General features: G+C 42.1%; 1 long non-coding RNA gene across 1 annotated transcript in view; it reads left to right on the top strand.

Annotated features, from left to right (window-relative positions):
* The first annotated feature begins 2,186 nt into the window (after positions 1 to 2,186).
* The window catches only part of LOC137374903 (uncharacterized), a 107,151-nt gene continuing 87,931 nt past the window's right edge, over positions 2,187 to 21,406 (top strand). The window contains exon 1 of the long non-coding RNA XR_010975918.1: positions 2,187 to 2,490. This is a non-coding gene — a long non-coding RNA (uncharacterized lncRNA). The remainder of the gene's footprint in view (positions 2,491 to 21,406) is intronic.

Raw genomic sequence — 21,406 nt, 5'->3', positions numbered from 1 at the left:
AGAGCTGGAGTGGACATCTTAATGAGGCAAATAATATGGTGATGAGAGTTAAAGATAATGTCTTTGGCCTTTGCAAAAGGACTTTATCACTAAATTAATTTTGTGTACATACTGTTATGAATGCTGGACTTTGTAACATGATTATGTTTTAAAAACTGTGATTTTTACATGTTTAAGATGGAGTCAAAGAAGTCACATCAACTCTGCTTAAGGACAAGACAGAGATCTTGGTTACCAGGGCAAGCAAAGATCCAAGATCAAAGACTTTTTGAAAAACAGAGCCTGCAGGGGTGGAACACCTGAAGAAAAATGGATTTCACCCCACCAGACTTGCAGATCATAAATAAGGGAGTGCATTTTAAAAGCCCACCGGCAAAATTGGCAGCGGGTACAAAAATTTGCGGCCCACACTCATGGGGTCCAGGTCGCAGAACCGCCGCGATTTCAAATGCGTCAGCTCGTTAGCATGGCCAGGGTGGCCGCCCTCCTCAGTGATGATGCTTGTCCCCAGCAATGGCGTCTGGCGCCATTTTTAAAGGTCTTACAGCCCTCAATGACCATTTAAATTTTAAAGGAACAGTGACTTTAAAGTTTTAAAAAATGAATAAAATAAGCTTTCCATGCCCTCTCCCACCCCCTCTCCAATGGCATTAGACATCATTCCTGCCCTTCACCCCCCCCCCAACAGAATACCTACAGTGAAAATTTGACCTTTCCCCCACAAAGTCTGGAACCTTTGTCCTTTACCCCCTCCCATCACCACCCCCCCCCGACCAATTCGAAGCATTTTAAGCCTGCTCCCCACCTCCTGCACAGAGAAAATCACCTCCTCCCCCCTCCCCACAGGTGTCGCACCTCGTTTCCTTGAACGGGGATTGGAAGGCGCGTCATTGCCGGCCACCAGAATGAAGATCTCAATGTGTTGGCAGAATCGCTGTGGCCTGCATATTAATTAAAGGTATGTATCCATTTGCATATTATAATGCGGGTCCCATTGCTGAGCGGTGGGGCGGCTGCCACGAGGCCTCGCCACTGTCACCGAGATCGGGACGGGGCCTGCCGGCATGGGGTCGGTGAAGGGCCTCATCCGTCGCTATCTTCAATCCACCATTCTCAGTGTTGGAGAGCGTTTAAAATCCAGCCCAAGGAGTCAGTGATTCTCAGAATTCAAATGTGCATGGCAGGTTCTAACACCTGGAGACAATGGAAGGCCCAGGTGGCTCTGCTGAAACCAGACTTCTGAACTTTGCAGATTGGAAAAGGACAATCAGCAATTGATGTTTGATTCCAGATCAATTTAACAGGTTTTCTGAAGGAGACAGGCTGCAAGAATGGAAGTTAGCAGTGGCAGTCTCAGAGCAGGCTGGAAGAAAGACAACCAGTGGTGCCAGTGTCAAGAGAAAGAGAAGGAACACCTGCTCTCAGAGAAGACTGATACAGCGAAATACTGCAAAGACTTGAACCTGTTTTGAAAGCTGAAGTTCACAGAGAAGGAAAAGACCAACCAGTCCACCAGGGATCACCTTATTCATGGATGTCCAGTTCTCAAGTGCCCAGAAAAGTGAGCAAAGAGGACATTGACTTTGAGAAAGGTCTGGGACATCCAATCCATTGCAACAGGGAGGAGTTTGGGATTTTTAACCGCAATGATTGCGCCATCAAAGAGCATTGTGTAATGTAATTTCAAGTGTTTTAATAAATAAATATCTTTCTTTGTAATTTGGCATATCAGCTACTTGCAAAATACTATTTAGTTAATGGCAATTTGTTTTAGTTTAGTTGTTATAATAAGTCTTGAAACATGAAATTGTGTTGTGTAATTCTTTCAATTGGTCTGGGGGTTCATATCTTGTATTTTAATGTAAATCGTTTCACTGGGGTTGTAACAATACAATTGGTTTAATTTTATTACTGAACATTTGTCTATCTACCACTATTATCAAAGTGAACATCAAGATGCAAGCTTAAAAGTTAAAGGATTGATGAAGGAAACAAGCTATGTTATTTATGGAGAAGAGTAACTTTGTTTAGATTTCATTAAAAGGTTTTATTTGTTTACTGAGACCTTAATTACTTCTCTCTACCATCCATTGTAAGTTAATAGCCTTGAGGAAGTTTTCACAATGTTAAGAAAGTCAGTGGCTCAATTACTTTTTCATTAAATGCTGTTTTTACAGATGCTTGACACTAAACAAAATGAAAAAACTCGGGCAAAGTGAGAGAATTGTTGTTCTTTCATCACATATTAATTGAACAGCAGCAAAAAAAAGTCGTGGAGAATTTTTATCATCTTCGCATTTTGTGTATTATGTGCTGCCGAGCTGTGTAATGTGCTAATGGAAATGGAAGGACAACCCACTGAAGAACAAAACAAACTCATGATACCAGTGTGAAAAGAATATTTACACTTCATGAAAGTAATCCTTAGGCATGACTTAAAAAAGACTAGAATCTGCTGAACGCAAGTTTTGTTTGTGAGCACATTAAAAGGTAGGATTTTTTTATTTGTGAATCGTATATATTTCACTACAGTAAACAGGTGGGTTTGCTTGAGACTAAAATGATATTGCAAGCAGGTGTTTCTGAGGTAATTGATATAGGAGAATGTGTGTAAAATGATTATATGAATAACTTGTGCTATGCTATTTGAAAGTGGGACTGGCACTTTAATGTGTGTTGTGGCCCATGTTTCAATACATTAAAACCTTTATCAAAATATGATGAAGATCACACCTCAGATGGATATATTAAAATCAACACCAAATAAACTAAAAATCATCACAAATTAAATATCCTGAAAGTAAAATGGGGAGGAGGGATTTAAGATTCTGAAGTTACTGTTTGCCCTTCCTTTGTGTAAATATTTCCCCAAACACCTTTACTGTTAACTATACATTCTTCCCTGATCCACCCTGGGGCATGCACTTTAGCAAGAAAACTGTGGCTGGAATCTTGCTATGCTTATTCATGTTACTAGATGTTTGCTGCTTACAGCAGTTTAGTTCTGTTGATGGTGTTGCTAATTTTGTGCTAATACTGTAAAATCACATTTTCTGCAGCAAGTAAAACCGAGCCATATGACATTTCCACAAGATGTCTGAATTGCCAAGAAAGCTGATCATTGGGCTGTATCGGATTTAAAATAAACCAATTCTTTATATCCCGCATTTTGTTAAATGCTTTAAATCACATTTACTATATCAATTGATATTTAGTTATCAATCAGTGGTATATTTTCTGTAAGGTAGGAGTTTTCTTAAACACATTTTCCATCATGTTTAAAACTTTACCTTATTATACCTGCCTCTCTACACTTCCACCAGCTGAAGCTTGTAAAAATGCTCTGGGCTGAATTTAGTCACCCTGGTGGGGCTTCTGGCGACTGGCCGAAAAGGCAAACAGAACCACGCCACGGCGTTTTGGAACCCCCAGCCCCGCCCCGCCGCCCGCCGGCGCGATTCAATGGCATTCAGGCCCTTTAGTACCCGACGCTGGAACCCCATCCCTTTAATGACGGGGATCCCGCCTCCAAGAGCTGCCGATCAGAGGGCCTGCAGCTCAGCGGTATAGGTAGTGCCACCAGGAGTGGTGGCCACTGCCGGTACTACAGGAGGCCTGGAACCAGGCCAAGCTCTGGAGCCCGGGACGAGAGGTAAGTGAGGAAGGGTCGCTGGGGCAAGTCTGGCAGGCCCTGGCAATGGGTGGGGGGATGGTGGTCATTGAGGGCAGTCGTGTGTTACTGCAGGGGCAGCCTTTGTGATGGGGGGCCTCCCGTGGGTCACAGATTGTCCACGGCGGAGGCCCCCCCACAAGTCCACAGGGGGGTGGCAGGAAGAGGCCCTTAAGTGGCTAATAATTGAGCACTTAAGGGCCTCAATTTGCCTCTGGGCTGGAAGGCAGTCTTCGGCCTTTCCCATTCCTGATTTAATCATGGTGCGGCGGGCCCTCCACTCACCACCTTCTGTCGCAATTCAATTGGCTCCCCTGCCTCCTAGGCCAGTTCTGGCAACTGCCACTCTGGAACTGAGAAAGATGCCAATAACTGCAATCCAGAAATTGGCTTTAATTTGTTTAAAGCAAAATGCAGTCAGCAATAACTGGCTAAGTGCACTAATCACTTTAATTGACTGAAACAGGCTTCCCAGCTCAGTGATGGGAAAACACTTATAAAACTTTGTTCTTTGTTACACCCTACTTCCCCAAAAATCCCAGATCCAATCCCATTACACTAACGCAATATCAACCCTCCCAATAGTTCTACGTTAGCCTTCCAATCTGTTTAAATGCTAATCTTCTTCTCCTTAATCATCCCAGACCCTTGCATCCACCACTCCAGTAAATTATACCTCATTACCATCTCTCTCCTCACACATCCTGTGACACCCCTACCAATGGTCCCATTTGACCCACAATAGAGCAGCCAATGCTTGGCAGGTGGGGGTATGCCTGACAAAGGCAACAATTGAATAAAATACCGAACATATTATAACACGTAAATGTTCATCTCAATGCTTCCAGAGCCTATTGCCCAGTCTGCTGTTCCCAAACCCCATTATCCAATTTCTGTGCTCCCAAGCTACTACTTCCATTATTCCTCAAACCTGCATCTAGAATTCAGAAAAATGCTTGACCACACCTTAAAGCTAACTTCTCATTACTGTTACAAACCACTATATCATCCACCACTCCCTAACACTGCCACACCATAAACTCCCTACCTTCCTTCCACACACCACAACCCCTCTCCCATTGCTTCCAGACCCCTGAATCACCAATAGAACAGAACATTAGACCTGGTGATAGTTTGTGACAAGTGTTCTTTCACTTGTTTGATTTGCTATTATAACTCAGATGTGCTGTTGCGGGCCTTTTATGTTCCAAAGCTGGTCAACAAACTAATTGTTGAGCATATACAAGCAATGTTTCAAAGATTAAATGATATTTCTGCAGCAACCAAAGTTGAAACACACAAGTAGACTTGTCTAAAAGTATTTTCACATACACACCACCCTTATTACAATATACCCTCTGTGAGATGAACATTTACATGTTATAATATGTTCGGTATTTTATTCAATTGTTGCCTTTGTCAGGCAAACCCCCACCTGCCAAGACTGAGGCACACAATATTTCGCCACATGAAGACTAAAACTTAAAATTTCAAGCCCTGACCGGAAAGACATTTCCATGGGAACAGACAATGTTGCAACAATGGGGACTCTGCAGTTGCTCTCCAATACACAGAAATGGTCAGACTAGTCTTAGTCACATGGCTAGCTGGCTGGGGCATAGAAACTTGAGCCTCCAACAAGGGATGTGAAGAGACTGTTCCATATAAGGAACTAGTCATATGATTAACCTGCTGAGCACCCTGGGAGCTTTTTGAATTTGAACTCCCAAACAAAGGAATTGCCAGGCAGAATGCCATGTGCTCTCCTGGAACTAAGAACACCTCCTGCCTATCTCTCAGAGAACTGAAACCATTGAAGACACGTGAAACACAAAGAGAGAAAGGTTTGCCATGTGAACAAAGTTTTAAGAAGATTACTGGGCCCCAATGAAGGACTCCGGCGAGCCTGAGAAACAGTAACAAGACATTGCCTCAAACTGTTCTACATATCTCTTCTGCTGTTTTCTTTCCCTATCCTGCATGTTTATATCGTGTGTGCGTGCTAGCGTGTGCACGTTGTATATCTGCAGGCGTGAACCATATTAGAGTTAAGCTTAAGGTTTAATAAATTTCGTCTTTCTGCTTAAAACCAAAGAAAGCCTGTTTGTGCTCAGTTATTTGCCTGATAATTGGAAACTGTAAACACAGATTCACACAAAGGGGAGCTCAAAACACAGTGTGCTTAAAATTAAACCCTGTTACAATAAGACCAGCAAGAGACCCCCTAGACACATTGCTCATCTGGTCATAACACCTTATGAAACAGCACAAAATTAATCATGAAATGGTTGCAGTTAAAGTAGTTTCATTTTTTAACAACATTAAGAACATTTTGCTGAGATTAGTGTCCAAACATTTTATAAAAGTATACTTTTTAACAAATGTAACCTTAAAGTGAAACATGTGAATAGTTCAAGTTATCCATCTGTCACAGTCAGATCCCAGAATTTTTGAAAGGAGGTGGTGAATGAATAAAGTTGGTTATGTAGTTCAAGTAACAAGCAGAGTCACAAATGAAGTTTCATTAAAATCTTCCGAAGAGTTTTGAAGTAATTACCCAGCTCGTGATGGGTTACTCGCTGCGGAATTCTGAGCCTTTGACCTGCTCTTGTAGCCATAGTATTTGTGTGGATGGTGCAGTTCAGTTTTTGGTCAATGGTAGACCCCAGGATTTTGATAGTGGGGGTTTCTGTAATGTTAATGCCATTGAATGTCAATGGGAGATGGTGAGATTCTCTCTTATTGGAGATGGTCATTGCCTGCACTTGTGTGGCACGAATGTTACTTGCCACTTATCAGTCCAAGCCTGAATGTTGTCTGGGTCTTGCTGCATATTGACACGGACTGCTTCAGTATCTGAGGAGTTGCGAATCGTACAATCATCGGTGAACATCCCCACTTCTGACCATATAATGGAGGGAAAATCATTGATGAAGCAGTTGAAGATGGTTGGTCCTAGGACACTAGCCTGAGGGACTCCTGCAGTGTGACCAAATGCTCTTGCGATTGCCACCAGTATTTGAAAATTACACATCAAAATAATACGTACACCATACAATTGGAACAATGTGCTGGTAAAGGAAAAGATTTTGCATACATGAAAAAATCTCATCCAAATCATGATGCTAATGGTTTAAACTATTCCAGGTTAAATTTTAAACTATGCTGGTTTAGTTAATCTCTGTTGGAACAGGGATACAAGTGTTACAATTGGCACGGGGAAAAATCAATCAGGGCTTTTGCTCTTCCTAACTCTCCAGTGATTGACGCCTGCTGGAAGGTGTGAATGTTGGGTGAGAAGAAAATTGATCTTGAATCTAATGGCACACCAAATCTGTCATCCTTACCCAGTCTGGCCGATATGTGATTTATTCTGGTTTATCCTCTCATCTCTACATACAATTGAAAAAACAGTGACTACATTCCTATGTCTAGTTACAAAGATGAATTTGCACACTGTCACCTTGATGGTAATTTGGGTAGCGGTTAAGACGAATGTCAAAAAGCTATCGACAATATTGTTAAAGTCTGAGTTATTAAGAATTATGTTTTGAGGTATCTGATGTGGTTTTACTTTTGAGTGATATTGTGTTGCTGTATTAGTTTGCTCTGTCAGCCTTCTGACCTGGTGCTTCACTCCTCCCATTATTATGCAGAACAGGGGTGTATTCATTGGGTAGGCAATTCAAATCCTTCTAAATATGTGGGTAGGGTGCTCCAAGACTGACATATTGGCTAAGTGTAGTGCACGGCTATCAAGCTCCAAAAATCACAGTTACTTCAATAACAGGTCACCTCAGGTCATGCTGCATCTTATTTCAGTGTAAAACCGGCATAAATCAGTTTCACACTAATTTTTTTGGAAAAAAATTGGTGCAATGCCATCTTATGTGACAGCTACACTGAAACATTCCCCTGCATTTTAAGAGTCCGCAGCTGAAGTAGGCAGCAGATGTAAAAAAATTCAGCCCGCCCACACAAGCTGCTTCACGGAGCCGTCGCAATCTCAAACGCAGCGGTTCATTAACATGGCCGTGGTGCCTGCTCCCGCAATGATTTGGAAGGAGCGGGCAAGCCGCCGCAGGCAATGGCGTCCAGTGCCAATGTGCAGGCGCTGGCGCCATTTTTAAAGAACTTACAGCCCTCAATGCACATTTAAAATTTAAAGGGCCAGGTAAGTTTAAGTTTCCTAATACTAAATAAAATAAACGTACCCACCCCCCAATAGCAAATCACAACATTCCTGCCCTTCTCCCTCCTGGAACACAGATATTTAAAATTTGACCTTAAAATGTTTGGCACCTTTGCCCTTTACCCCTTCCCATCATGCTCCCCGACCAATCCACAGCATTTTAACCCCACTCTCCCTCCCCCCCCACCACCCCCAAAGAGAAAAAAATCCTCCTCCCCACAGGTGTCAAGCCACATTTCCCAGAACGGGGATTCGAAGGTGCGGCATTGACAGCCGCCCTAATAAAGATCTGTGCGGCGATTAAGGAGGCAACAGGACCCTCATTAAATCAGGTATGTAAATTAGTTTACATATTTAAATGGAGTCCCTTTGCCAAGCAGCGGGACAGCTGCCATGAGGCCTCACCGCCGAGATTGGCAAGGGGCCTGTCAGCGTCGGGGTCAGTGGTGCCACCCCCGCCAACGTTCCCAACGACGGAGGGGCTTTAAAATCCAGCCCTCCAAGTCAACACTGCTGAAAGCAGGAGCACATTCACACAGTTTAACATTTGCTGCTATTGGCCACTGGATGGTGCTGTGGTTTAGTGGCAGATCAAATAAAGCATAGAAGGAGAGCTTTGAGCCCATCAGGTACTTACACTTGAACTTTATTTTATTTAGAGATACAGCACTGAAAAAGGCCCTTCAGCCCACCGAGTCTGTGCTGACCATTAACCACCCCTTTTATACTAATCCTACATTAATCCCATATTCCCTATCACATCCCCACAATTCTCCTACCACCTACCTACACTAGGGGCAATTTACAATGGCCAATTTACCTGTCAACCTGCAAGTCTTTGGCTGTGGGAGGAAACTGGAGCACCCGGCAGAAACCCACACAGTCACAGGGAGAACTTGCAAACTCCACACAGGCAGTACTCAGAATCGAACCTGGGTCACTGGAACTGTGAGGCTGCGGTGCTAGCCACAGCGCCACTGAAGCACTTTAACTTCACTTCTCTGATTTTTAATCCATTTTTTTTATTAACATCCAATTTTTTTTGTAATTACTTTATCGTCTTTAATTCTTCTGGTGATAATCTTGAGTCTGCTCCCTTCTTACTGATTCCCAACCAGTGCAAGCATGCTTTCAATATTTAGCCTCTCAAAACATTTCATAAACTTGAAAACCTCTCAGATCCCTCTTAACTTTCTCTGTTCCAGTGAAAGAAGCCTCAATTGTTAACCTAGTTTTTGTACATATTTTATAATTCCTGGTGTCATTCTACTGAAGCTCCATTATTCTTTACCATCCTTCCAGTAATTGGGTGTTTGAAACCGCATACAATGATCCATCATCCCTCTGTGGTTCATGGGCATCTGCATTTATCTTGGATCCAAGCAGATTTATGATGGTAGATTTTCAACTTTACTGCCTGGATAATAATCTGGTGGGTGGATTGCCTGTCCTTTTAAAAACCTGCCTGATATTCATTCTATTGAGTTCAATAATGGATCTCTAACAGGTGGGCAATCACTCTGCCTCAATACCATCCAGGTGGTGAAGACAAATCTATCTCATGGATTTTTACACCAATAAAATGAAGATGCTTGACTGAAAGGTCCCAAGATAGACCAGTCCCTAGGATGGGTTGGTATATTCTCCTGAGTACTAAGAGAAATTGGGGACGAGATTTGGAGACGAGGGATTAAGGTGCAGACAATTTACTAGATTGAATACAATATATGCAATCCAGAGGAAAATTCTACTCCACCGGTCTTGCATCAGTAATTAGTAAAATAACGGAATTGGTTATCAGAAAAATGACTTGTAGGACAATAATCCAGTAAATAACAACCAATACAGTCAGTAAAGTCAGAAGGGGAAGCTCCTGCCTGACCAGTCTTGCTTTTTGAGGCATTCCAAGTATACACTGGAATTTCAGATGTGGTAAACTTGGATTTCTAAAAGAACTTTGACAATTTTCCACACAACAGGCTGCTTTTGATAGCAAAAGCAGTGGGAATTAAAATACGGATAAGAAATTAGCTGAAAGAAAAGGGACAGCAAGTCAGTGATGGGGGAGTGGTAATGGGCGGGGGAGATACTGATTGGAGTAATGCTACTGTTCCCAATATACATTAATATGGTGGATTCAGAAAATCAATGCAAATTGGTTAGATTTAGACATAGCACTAAATTGGGATGGGGATAGCAGGTTGAGTCAGTGGAAGTAGCCACTGACCCACAAGGAGAGTTAGATCAAATCTGTAAATAGGTAGTTCAATGGCAGCTGAAATTCATTGCCAGCAAATGTAAGGCACTGCACACTGAAAAGAAATTAAACATCATGTATACTATGGATGGTACGGAAGATGTAGTTGATAGTGACCTGAGAGTACTAGTAGATTTGACAATTAACATGTCAAGTCACAGTGGTGCAGCAATAAATAAAGTGAAAAGAATACTAAATGATATTGCAAGATCAGTAGAGTATACGCTGGAGAAAGTCACACTAAAACTATTCAGTTCACACAGCAGATTGAGTACTGTGTTCAGTTTTGGTCACTAAGACCTAAGGAATACAAATCTATGGCTCATAGATGAGCTACAGTACTGATCTCTGGTGTCAAAGGATGGAGGTATGAGGAAAGAAAGAAGAAAGTGCGGCTCCAACTTTGAAAGAAAGGACTCAGAGTGGATCTTATAGAAGTAGACAAGATAAAAAATAAGTTAAACCTGGAGCACAACATCAAAATAAACCAAAGCACTATAGCAAGGAGGCATAGGCTAAAACTGATGAAATGCCAATTTAAGACAGACATCAGGACAAACTTCTTCAAAGAGAATGATCAACAGTTGGAATGATCTTTTTGGTATGTAGTGGACAGAAATGCCAATCCCACTGTTGGATAAATCATGAGAAAATCTCTCAAAAGTCAAGTGATTTGATACAAAAATCATGAACTGCTATTTTTTCAAACTATGTTCAAATATAGTTTGACAGTTGGGTTAAAATCTTTTTTTTTAAAAGAATGCGTTTAGTGACAAAGACATTGTTGATAGCTCATTTTCTGTGCTCTTCCATTTCTGGCCTCTTGCACATTCCCAATTTTAATAGCTCCACCATTGGCGGTCATGCCTTCAGCTGCCTAGGCGTTAAACTATGGAATTCTCCTAGTCAGAGTTCAAGCCCCACTCCAGAAACTTGAGCATATAATCCAGGCTGACACTTCAATGCAGTACTGAAGGAGTGCTGCACTGCTGCAGGTGCTGTCATACAGCTGAGATGTGAAACTGAAGCCTCATCTACCCTCACAGGTGGATGTTAAAGATCCCATGGCACTATTTTGAAGAAGAGCAGGGGGGTGCTGTTCCCAATGTCCTGGTCATTACGTATCTTGCAACCAACATCACTATCACAGATTATCTGGTCATTATCTTGTTGATGTTTGTGGGAACTTGCTGTGTGCCAATTGTCTTCTGTGTTTCCTATAGTACAACAGATTCCATTTCAAAACTAATTCATCGGCTGTAAAGTGCTGAGAGACTTCCTGAGATCATGAAATGTGCTTTATAAATGCAAGTTTTGTTTTTTCCCCAAATCCATACTGGGCATTCTTAATGAACCCATATCTTTCTTGTTGAGTGTATTTTATCCAGTATTATAGCCTCCTTACACACTACTGGTGTTGGGATGATTGGTGTTGTAGTAAACTGTTTTATCCCTTTTTGAGCAGAAATATTATTCTCAAGTCCTTTGGCAAAATCTCCATATCCAAGAATGTTAAAAAGATAGTGGTCAGTACCTCTGCTATTCCCTCTGACTTCACTGATCATTCTGGGATGTAACCAGCAAGATCCAGTGTTTTACCCAGTTTTAGATCCATTTTTCCAATTCTGCATCCTTATATAATTTCTGTGCCTCCTGCTTCGTATCCTTATAGTGCCTTTGCCAACTCTTTGAAAACTGAAGCAAAGTCCTCATTTAGTATCTCTGCCATCACTTTACCCTTCAAAAGATTTCCTTTTTCATTTCAAATTGTCCCTATCCTTTCTTTTACATCCTTATAAAATTCTTCACCATTTCCTTTTATTCCCTGCCAGTCTTCTTTCACACCCTCAACCCCGCCCCCCCTGCCCCCCAAGCTTTCAAATCTCTTTTGCTTCCCTCCAATATTTGTCTTGATGTTCTTTTGTATGGATTAACCCTGGATTTGTCAGATGCCTCATTTTAATTTTAATTTCTCTTCCCATTCAATGAACTCCAGCTTTTGCTGCACCCCTTTTACTTGTTGGAATATTCCTGGTCTATACCCTAATCATCTCCACTTTAAACATTTTTCCATGGTTTATGCACTGTCCTATTTGATATTTTTTCTTTCCATTTTTGGGCTACTTCCCTTTTTAACTTCTTGAAATTGGTCCCAATAAAATCCATTTATCATTGACTGTTCCTCCCCTTTTCAGTTTTAATGTAAAACCTAATTAGTTTCTTGTCATTGTGGCCCAGATGTGCCCCTAGAGAAAGCTGTGAATTCTGATTCCTCTTAAAGAGATCTGATGCCTATGCTTTGTGTACAGTAGGTCCCTGCCCGCTCAGCACCAAACCTCCTCCTGACTCCGTCGCACACATGGCCGTGCTTTGCTTGCCAACTGCAATCTTTGCCCCAACATTAGTAGTAGGGGAGACAGTGGCATCGTGGTAATGTTGCTCAACTGGTAATCCAGAGGCTCAGCCTAAATGCCCTGGGGATATGGGTTCAAATCCCACCACAGCAGCTGGTGGAATTTCAATTCAATTAATTAATATATTCAATTAATTAATAAAAAATCTGGAATTGAAAGCTGGTCTCAGTAATGGTGCCATGAAACTATCATTGTTTGTTGTAAAAACCCATTTGATTCACTCATGTCCTTTAGGAAAAGAAATCTGCTGTCCTTACCTGGTCTGGCCCATGAGTGACTCCAGACCCACAGCAGTGTGGTGACTCTTAACTGCCCTCTGAAAAGGCCTAGCAAGCCACTCAGTTGTGAAGGGCAATTAGGCAACAAATGTTGGCTTTGCCAGTGACGCCTGCATCCCATGAAAGAATTTTTAAAAACTCACAAGTCCATGGCCGTTCCCTGTGTGTCAGCTGGTGGTTCGCTTCCATGCTGAAAGGGAAGCAGACCTTGAGGTCACATGACCTATATGAGCAGCAGCCAACAAAAGATGTGTTTTTCAATTCTTGCAAAAATTCCACGGAGCCTTCTCGTGAGTGAGGTTTAATTTTACTTAGAAGTCAAGTCTCCTGTGATAAATTTGTGAGAGTTAGCATGTCTGAGTCGAAGTGAGAAGTTCCGATTCATTCAATGTCAGACAATTTGATAGGAGGACTGCAAGGGTTTCTTGGATGGATGAGCCAAGATTGGCAAAATGACCTCCTTTATATGCATTTATCTTGTGGTTTTGTGAATAATCTTTGAATGAAACAAATGATTCCTTGATGCAGCTTACAGTCCAGCCTGCAGGTGGCTCTCTGTCTCTACACTTGAGTATTTAAAGAGCCTTCTCTTTTGAAAGTAAAATGTTTGGGAGAAGAAATTAATCTCTCTCTCTCTCTCTCTGTGCCCCCTTTCTCTCTCTCTCTCTCTCTGTCCCTCCTTTCTCTCTCTCTCTCTCTGTCCCCCCTTCTCTCTCTCTGTCCAAACTATATATGCTGTGCATGCATGAATTACATATTGTATAGATACCCAAATCAAATGCTAAGTGCTTGCTTACTTTACATACCTTAGTCTTGTCTTAAATAATGTTATCACAGAACTATGCCATGCCCACAATCTTATACTAACACCCACCCCCCAGAATATATTTTGATAAAATTACAAGGAAGTTTATTTAAATACAAAAATATTTTGAAGTATGTTGTTTAGTAAGCAGAAATGTCTTTGACCATTGAAAATATAAGAATCCTTTGATATTGTCCTGTAAAATTCATAATTTTCTGGCCAATATTTTGTATATTAATAATAGACTCAATTCCTTAAATTACACTGTCAAATGGGTAAGAATACTCTACACAACATTTATAATGCATTTCTCAGTTTAGGTAAATGGAGCAACAGATTTGCTGTCTCTTTAATGAAATGGAAAATATGATCAACTGGTATTCTACCACACCAAGAGAATGAAAGATAGCCTGGATCTCAGAGAGGCCATTAAGTGGTAGAGTCGGGTCACACATAACTTTTCTACCTAATTAGGATAAAAATGGAGACTGAGTGACGAGTTTTTCTTACTCATTCAGACTACATCTGAATCCATTTTCTCTCCTCTGCCCCCAGCTGTGGTACTTCATTCACCTTGTATAGGATATGAACCAATAGCCTGCAGAGGTCCTAGTCCTGTGAAACTGCTCAAGTCCTTTCTGAATCATAGGAGGAAACTTATTGAAGCAGAACAGGCCTCGACATCACATCGTCACTGTTTTAATCAAAGACCACAGACTTTATTGTCTGTCATTCTGTTTTTTATCCTCACTTCATGCTGGACTTTGCTCATCAATATTAATTGTGTTCTGGCAATTGAACCACAAAGAAAATTCAACTTGCCTTCTAATATTTAACATGATTGTGAAGTGATTTAAATGAAATAAAATCAACCTACACCGAACTAATGCTAACTTTAAGCAATCATTTAGCAGTAAAATTAGAGACATTTCCAATTACCACAGAGTGGGAAACTTCTACCTTTTAAGATCCAAGTGTTTTGATGGCTCATTGTTTAAGCAATTATACAGCATAATTGGGGGTAGCATTTAAAAGAAAAAACGGCAAATTTTTAAATAAATGAAATGTAAAAAGCATGCATATTTTAATAATCCTTTGAAATAAATAAGATTAGTGAAGTTAGCACAACAGACTCGATGACTAGTCCTTTAAGTATTGCTATCATCTACAAAGTTCAAATTGACACAAAAACATGGTGCAGAGATTGAGTTTTGTTCAAAAAATGTTTTGTGTGGCACATTTCTGATACCTCACAACTGACCCAAGTCAACCAACTAAAGGATCTTATAGCTTTAAATCTTTTGAAAAGTGGTCATAGGACAGCTTTCAGTTAAATAATTCATTTGTTTTTCTTTTCAAGAAGGTGTTGAGCAAAAATAAAACTGTTGTTCTTTGTTCCGTGGAAGTTGTTCATTCTTCATTGAAATTCATAGCACCAGCTCACTCCCCAGCTGAATGCATCAGTACGTATTGAGCTTATTTTGCAAATAGTGACTGATATCTCTTAATTACTGAAAGAACTTCTACTGAACACCTACAAAAAATAGATTGTTGTAAGATTATAGAACTAGATATCAGCAGCAGAAAAATAATTATGCTAGGGCCTCAACTTTCAAAACCCATTTAAGTGACACAATGCCAGAGGTGATGTTGCAAACTGCACTTCTGATCCTCCAAGCCCTACAAGGAGAGCTTAATCATCCTTTGTCGGAGATGCAGACTCTGTCCCCTACAGGAATGTGAAACACCCACGAGAGAGCCTGGAAGCCGATCTGGTCACCTACCTTGTGTCTGTGGACTCTTTTTGGGCCATGCAATTTTCCATAGCTTTCTGCCCATTTCTGGTGGGAATTCGGTGAGAGAAAATTAAGTGAGGTCTGGGAATTAAAATAGCCTAGGCTTCATTCCTTGAGAAGGGGTGAGTTACTTTCCACCTGCTCAAAACCTAGCAAGAGTTAAAATAGGGGCCTTTTTTTGCACTTTTTTTTAATTGCAGAGGAACTCCACTTAAAACTATACTGTAATGGGATGTCGAGTGATTAGGCAAATACCAGGATAATTGAGAAAATCAATTGCAATCTCTATGGACTCGAATATAAGATGAAAACTAATTTTGAATTGCATGGAACATTTAGTACAGCAAAATAATGTTATCTAAATGATTGTGCTAGTTTCCAAATCAAATATATTTTATGACACCACCAATTAAAACCATTTAGTTGTTAGCACAACTATTTAAAATTGTGTCTTATTTTTCAGTAAAACCCTCTTCACTAGCTGATCTTATTGTAACCTTCGTCTAGCGTCATAACCTTGTAAAATGCTCTTTCTTCCGATCACACATTAAACATTTTTTTTATATGTTTGCTTGAGCATTTTGTTTTTTGAAAAAACAAGGCAAACCAACATTCCTTTCATTAAATCCTAGTATTCTCAGAAAATTTGAGTGTTTGAGTGGAATGCTGAACGCAGTCATCCTGTTTTTCATAGTTTATTGTGAAGTTATAGACAAAGTTTTGAAGGCATCCACATGATGTACACATCAAGGTGTATACGTGACCCGAAGTACACACCTGGTCATGTCACATAGTCATGCCAAAGGCCCATTGTTGAACCTGATGCTGTCTCCTCGTGAGTAACAACCCCAACTGTCCCATCCTCTTCTCTCACTCTCCCTGGTTAGCTTGCCTGCTAGGGGCTAACTTTGCTAGCCCATTCTGTCCCGCTCACTGCACCCACCATTACCCCCTTCAACTCTGTCAACACCTCTCATGTTCAAAAACTGGAGGACGAGATTCCAAAAACATCCCCATCCTCAATGATGATGGAGTCCAGCACATCAGTGCCAGGGGTTGGCAACATGTCTGTACACGGACACCAGTGTAAAAATTTTGAGGCCCATGGTAATTTTAAGTGTCTTGCTTCAAGCCTTTAAGCTTGTGTTTTAAAATAACCCAGCAACTAGGTTATTTTAAAACTGGGTTATCCAACATATGGCCCACTGGTGAGGATCTGGCCACCAAAGTCATAGAGAGATACAACACTGAAACAGGCCCTTCAGCCCACCGAGTCTGTGCTGACCATCAACCACCCATTTATACTAATCCTACATTAATCCCATTTCCCTCTCACATCCCCACAATTCTCCTGCCATCTACCTACACTAGGGGCAATTTACAATGGCCAATTTACCTATCAACCCACAAGTCTTTGGCATGTGGGAGGAAACCAGAGCACCCAGAGGAAACCCACACAGGTCACAGGGAGAACTTGCAAACTCCACATAGGCAGTACCCAGAACCAAACCCGGGTCGCTGGAGCTGTGAGGCTGCGGTGCTAACCACTGCGCGCCCAAAGGTTTCCATTTGGCTTGCCAATCCTCTATAACTGACAAGGGGCTGCCTGTAGCTCGGCTTTGATTGACAGCTGTCCTATTAAAGTGTATATCAGGCGGAGGGGGTAGATAGTACCTGCATCTGACGGAACGTGGCCACCTGTCTGTGATTGCTCAGTGTCTGTGACTAACAGTGGGCTGCTCAGGCAGGGTGAGCGCTAATTGGCGGTTTGCAGTGCAGGCACATTGGGACTGGCTGCCCCTACTCTTTTTGCCTGTTCAGGGACCGAGCAGGAATGGGAATTGATGTTGAGGGGGAGAGGAGAGAGAGGCCGAGGGGAGCAGGAGGCAGGCCAGCACACTGCCAGAGGCCAGCACACTGCCAGAGGCCAGTGGTGTGATGCTGAAGGAGCACGCTGAGAATCAGGCAGCCCTTTAAACAAGCACTGGCACGGTGAGCAGAGGGGAGGGAGAGAGAAAGGGGAGAGGGGGAAAGAGAGTGGGGGGAGAGGGTGTGGGGAGAGAGAGAGGGGGCACAGAGGGGAGAGAGAGAGAGAGGGGAGAGATATAAACAGAAAGAGGAGAGAGAAAGAGGGACATAGAGGTGGAGTGGGGGGACAGATGGACACAGAGAGGGGAAAGGGATGGCTACAGAGAGATGGAGAGAGAGGGGAGAGAAAGGGAAGAGAGAGAGAGAGGGGGGGGAAGAAAGGGGAAGAGAGCGAGGGGGCACAAAGAGGACAAAGCGAGAGAGGGAGGGGAGAGACATGAACACAGAAGGGGAGAGAGAGGGAGGAGAGATGGACACAGAGAGGGGAGAAAGAGTGGGAGAGAGATATGGAGAGAGAGGGGCACAGAGGGGTTGAGAGAGAGAGAGAGGTGAGCGAGATGGACAGAGCAAGAGAGATAGAGAGTGGGGAGAGAAAGAGATCAAGATCACTCCTGACAGATGGACATCTATCTGAATTCTCTGCATTGCTACAATCGTGTGAGCAGACATTGACGACTTGTACAAGCAAAAACAATGCCAGGTATCTCACTAAATAGGGAGAAATGTGTATTAAATTGGACTGTTTTATGATGGCATTAGGTTGGCTATACACTTTATATACAAATTAATTGCTCCCATGTCCATGGTTGGGCCAATAATTTTGTCAAATGTCTGTGGTGCAACATGTTGGTGCCTACACCTGGTCAGTGCAAAAGACAAGGCTGAAGCATTTGCAACCATCTTCAGCCAGAAGTGCCGAGTGGATGATTCATCTTGGCCTCGTCCTGAGATCCCCACCATTGCACTCTTCAGCCAATTTGATTTTCTCCATGTGATATCACGAAATACCTGAAGCACTGGATACAGCAGAGGCTATGGACCCTGACAACATCCCAACTATTGTACTGAAGGCTTGTGCTTCAGGACTAGCTGCACGCTTAGCCAAGCTGCTCAAGTACAGCTACAACACTGGCATCTACATGACAAAGTAGAAAGTTGCCCAGGTATCTCTATCTATTAAAAGTAGGACAAATCCAATCCGGGCAATTACTGTCCCATCAGTCTACTTTCAATCATCATCAAAGTGATGGAAGGTGTTGTCAACCGGCACTTACTCACCAATAATCTACTCACCAGTGCTCAGCTTGGGTTCCACCAGGGCCTCTCAAGTCCAGGCCTCATTACAGCCTTGTTCCAAACATGGGCAAAAGAGCTGAATTCCAGTGGCAAGGCGAGAGTGACTGCCCTTGACATCAAGGCAGCATATGACCAAGTGTGGCATCAAGGAACCTTCGTGAAGTTGAAGTCAATGGGAATCAGGGGAAAAACTCTCAATTGATTGGAGTCATACCTAGCACAAAGGAAGATGGTTGTGGTTGTTGGAGGCCAATCATAGGACATCACTGCAGGAGTTCCTCAGGGTAGTGTCCAACACCCAACCATTTTCAGCTGCTTCATCAATGACCTTCACTCCATCATTAGGTGAGAAGTGTGGATGTTCGATGATGGTTTCACAGTGTTCAGTTCCATTTTCAACTTCTCAGATAATAAAGCAGTCTGTGCCCTGGTCAACACTCAGACTTGGGCTGATAAGTGGCAAGTAACATTCGCGCCACACAAGTGCCAGGCAATGACTGTTTCCAACAATCTAACCGTCTCTCCTTGATGTTCAACAGCATTACCATTGCAGAATTCACCACCATCAATATACTAGAAGTCACCATTGGCCAGAAACTTATCTGCACAAGTCATATAAATACTGTGGCTACAAGAGCAAGTCAGAGGTTGGGTTTTCTGCAGTGAGTAACTCACGTCCTGACTCCCCAAAATCTGTCCATCATCTACAAAGCACAAGTCAGGAGTGTGATGGAATACTCTCCACTTGCCTGGATGCGTCAAGCTCCAACAAAACTCAAGAAGCTCAACACCATCCAGGACAAAGCAGCCCACTTGATTGGCACCCCATCTGCCACCTTAAACATTCACTCCCTCCACACAAACGCACAGTGGCAGCAGTATGTACCATCTAAAAGCTGCATTGCAGTAACTCGTCAATGTTCTTTCAACAGTACCTTCCAAACCTGTGACCTCTACCGCCTTGAAAAACAAGGGAAGCAGGCCCATGGGAACACCACTGTCTGTAAGTTCCCCTCCAAGTCACACAGCATCCTTCTTGGAACTATATCACCATTCCTTCATTGTCGCTGGTCAAAATCCTGGAACACCCTCCCTAACAGCACTGCAGGTGTACATACACCACATGGACTGCAGAGGTTCAAGAAGGCAGCTCACCAGCACCTGCTGAAGGGCAATTAGGGATGGGCAAGAAATATTGGCTTAGCCAATGATGCCTACATTCTGAGAGCAAATAAAGATGCAATTTCTTTTCTTTCTTTTTCTGTTCTGTCTATGATTAACAATAGTAAGAAAAATTTGGTAGTGATAATGGAAGATACAAATGCTGATAATATCTGAATTGATAACTTTGGAAACAGTAAACATGAGAAACATTGTGCATGGTGTCCTGCAGGCCCCCACCTGCCAAGCATGAGGCATATTAATTTTGCCACATGGACATTAAATTTCAAACTGATGTTGAAGTGAAGAAAGGACTTGCTTTAAAAAATTGCCAGATCTGGGAAAGACATTTGCATATTAACAGACAGTGTTTGGAAGGACAAAGCAGCCATTCCATGACACATTCAAACCACAATGGACCCTTGGCTGGAAAGACATTTTCATATAAGAAGAAGAAGAAATAGGAGCAGGAGTAGGCCATTCAGCCCCTCAATCCTGCCCCGCCATTCAATAAGATCATGGCTGATCTGTCCCAGGCCTCAACTCTTTCGGGCCTGCTCTGCATACCTCTCGACTCCCCGAGATTTCAAAAATCTATCTATCTCCTCCTTAAATACATTTAGTGACCTAGCCTCCACAACGTTCTGAGGTAGCAAATTCCAGAGATTCACCACCCTCTGAGAGAAGAAATTCCTTTGCATCTCAGTTTTAAATGTATGCCCACTTATTCTGTAACTATGTCCCCTAGTTCGAGATTCCCCCACCAATAGAAACATAATCTCAACATCTACCCTGTCAAGCCCCCTTAAAATCTTATATGTTTCAATAAGATCACCTCTCATTCTTCTAAACTCCAATGAATAAAGGCCTAACCTGTATAGCCGTTCTTGATAAGACAACCCCTTCATCCCAGGAATCAGCCAAGTGAACCTTTTCTGAACTGCTTCCAATGCTAGTTTATTCTTCCATAAATACAGGGACCAAAATTATTTGCTGCACCTGCATGCTAACTTTTTGTGCTTCATGTACAGGAACACCCAGATCCCTCTGTACTGCAGTATTTTGTAGTATTTCACGATCTAAATAATCTGCCTTTTTATTCTTCCTACCAAAGTGGATGACCTCACACTTTCACACATTGAACTCCATCTGCCAAGTTTTTGCCCACTCACTTAACCTATCTATATCCCTTTGCAGATTCTTTGTGTCCTCATCACAACATGCCTTCCCACCTATTTTTGTATCTTCAGAAAATGTGGATACACTACGCTCTGTCCCTTCCTCCAAGTCATTAATATAGATAGTAAATAGTTGAGGCCCTAGGACCGATCTTTGTGGCACCTCACTAGTTACGGCTTTCCAACCTGAAAAAGGTTGATCCTGACTCTCTGCCTTCTGTGTGTTAGCTAATTTTCAATCCATGCCAATACCTAACCCCCAATAGCCTGAGCTCTTATTTTGTGCAATAACCTTTTATGTGGCACCTTATAGAATACCTTCTGAAAATCTAAATACACTACATCTACCGGTTCCCCTTTATCCACTCTGCTTGTTGTATCCTCAAAGAAATCTAATAAATTTGTCAAACATGATTTCCCTTTCATAAAACCATGTTGACTCTGTTTGATTATATTATGTTTTTCTAAATGTCCTGCTATTTTTTCCTTA

This window comes from Heterodontus francisci, chromosome 11 (genome assembly GCF_036365525.1).
Source record: "Heterodontus francisci isolate sHetFra1 chromosome 11, sHetFra1.hap1, whole genome shotgun sequence".
Lineage (NCBI taxonomy): Eukaryota > Metazoa > Chordata > Chondrichthyes > Heterodontiformes > Heterodontidae > Heterodontus > Heterodontus francisci.
The sequence above is the reverse complement of the archived record's forward strand: the minus strand, read 5'-3'. Positions and strand labels throughout refer to the sequence as shown.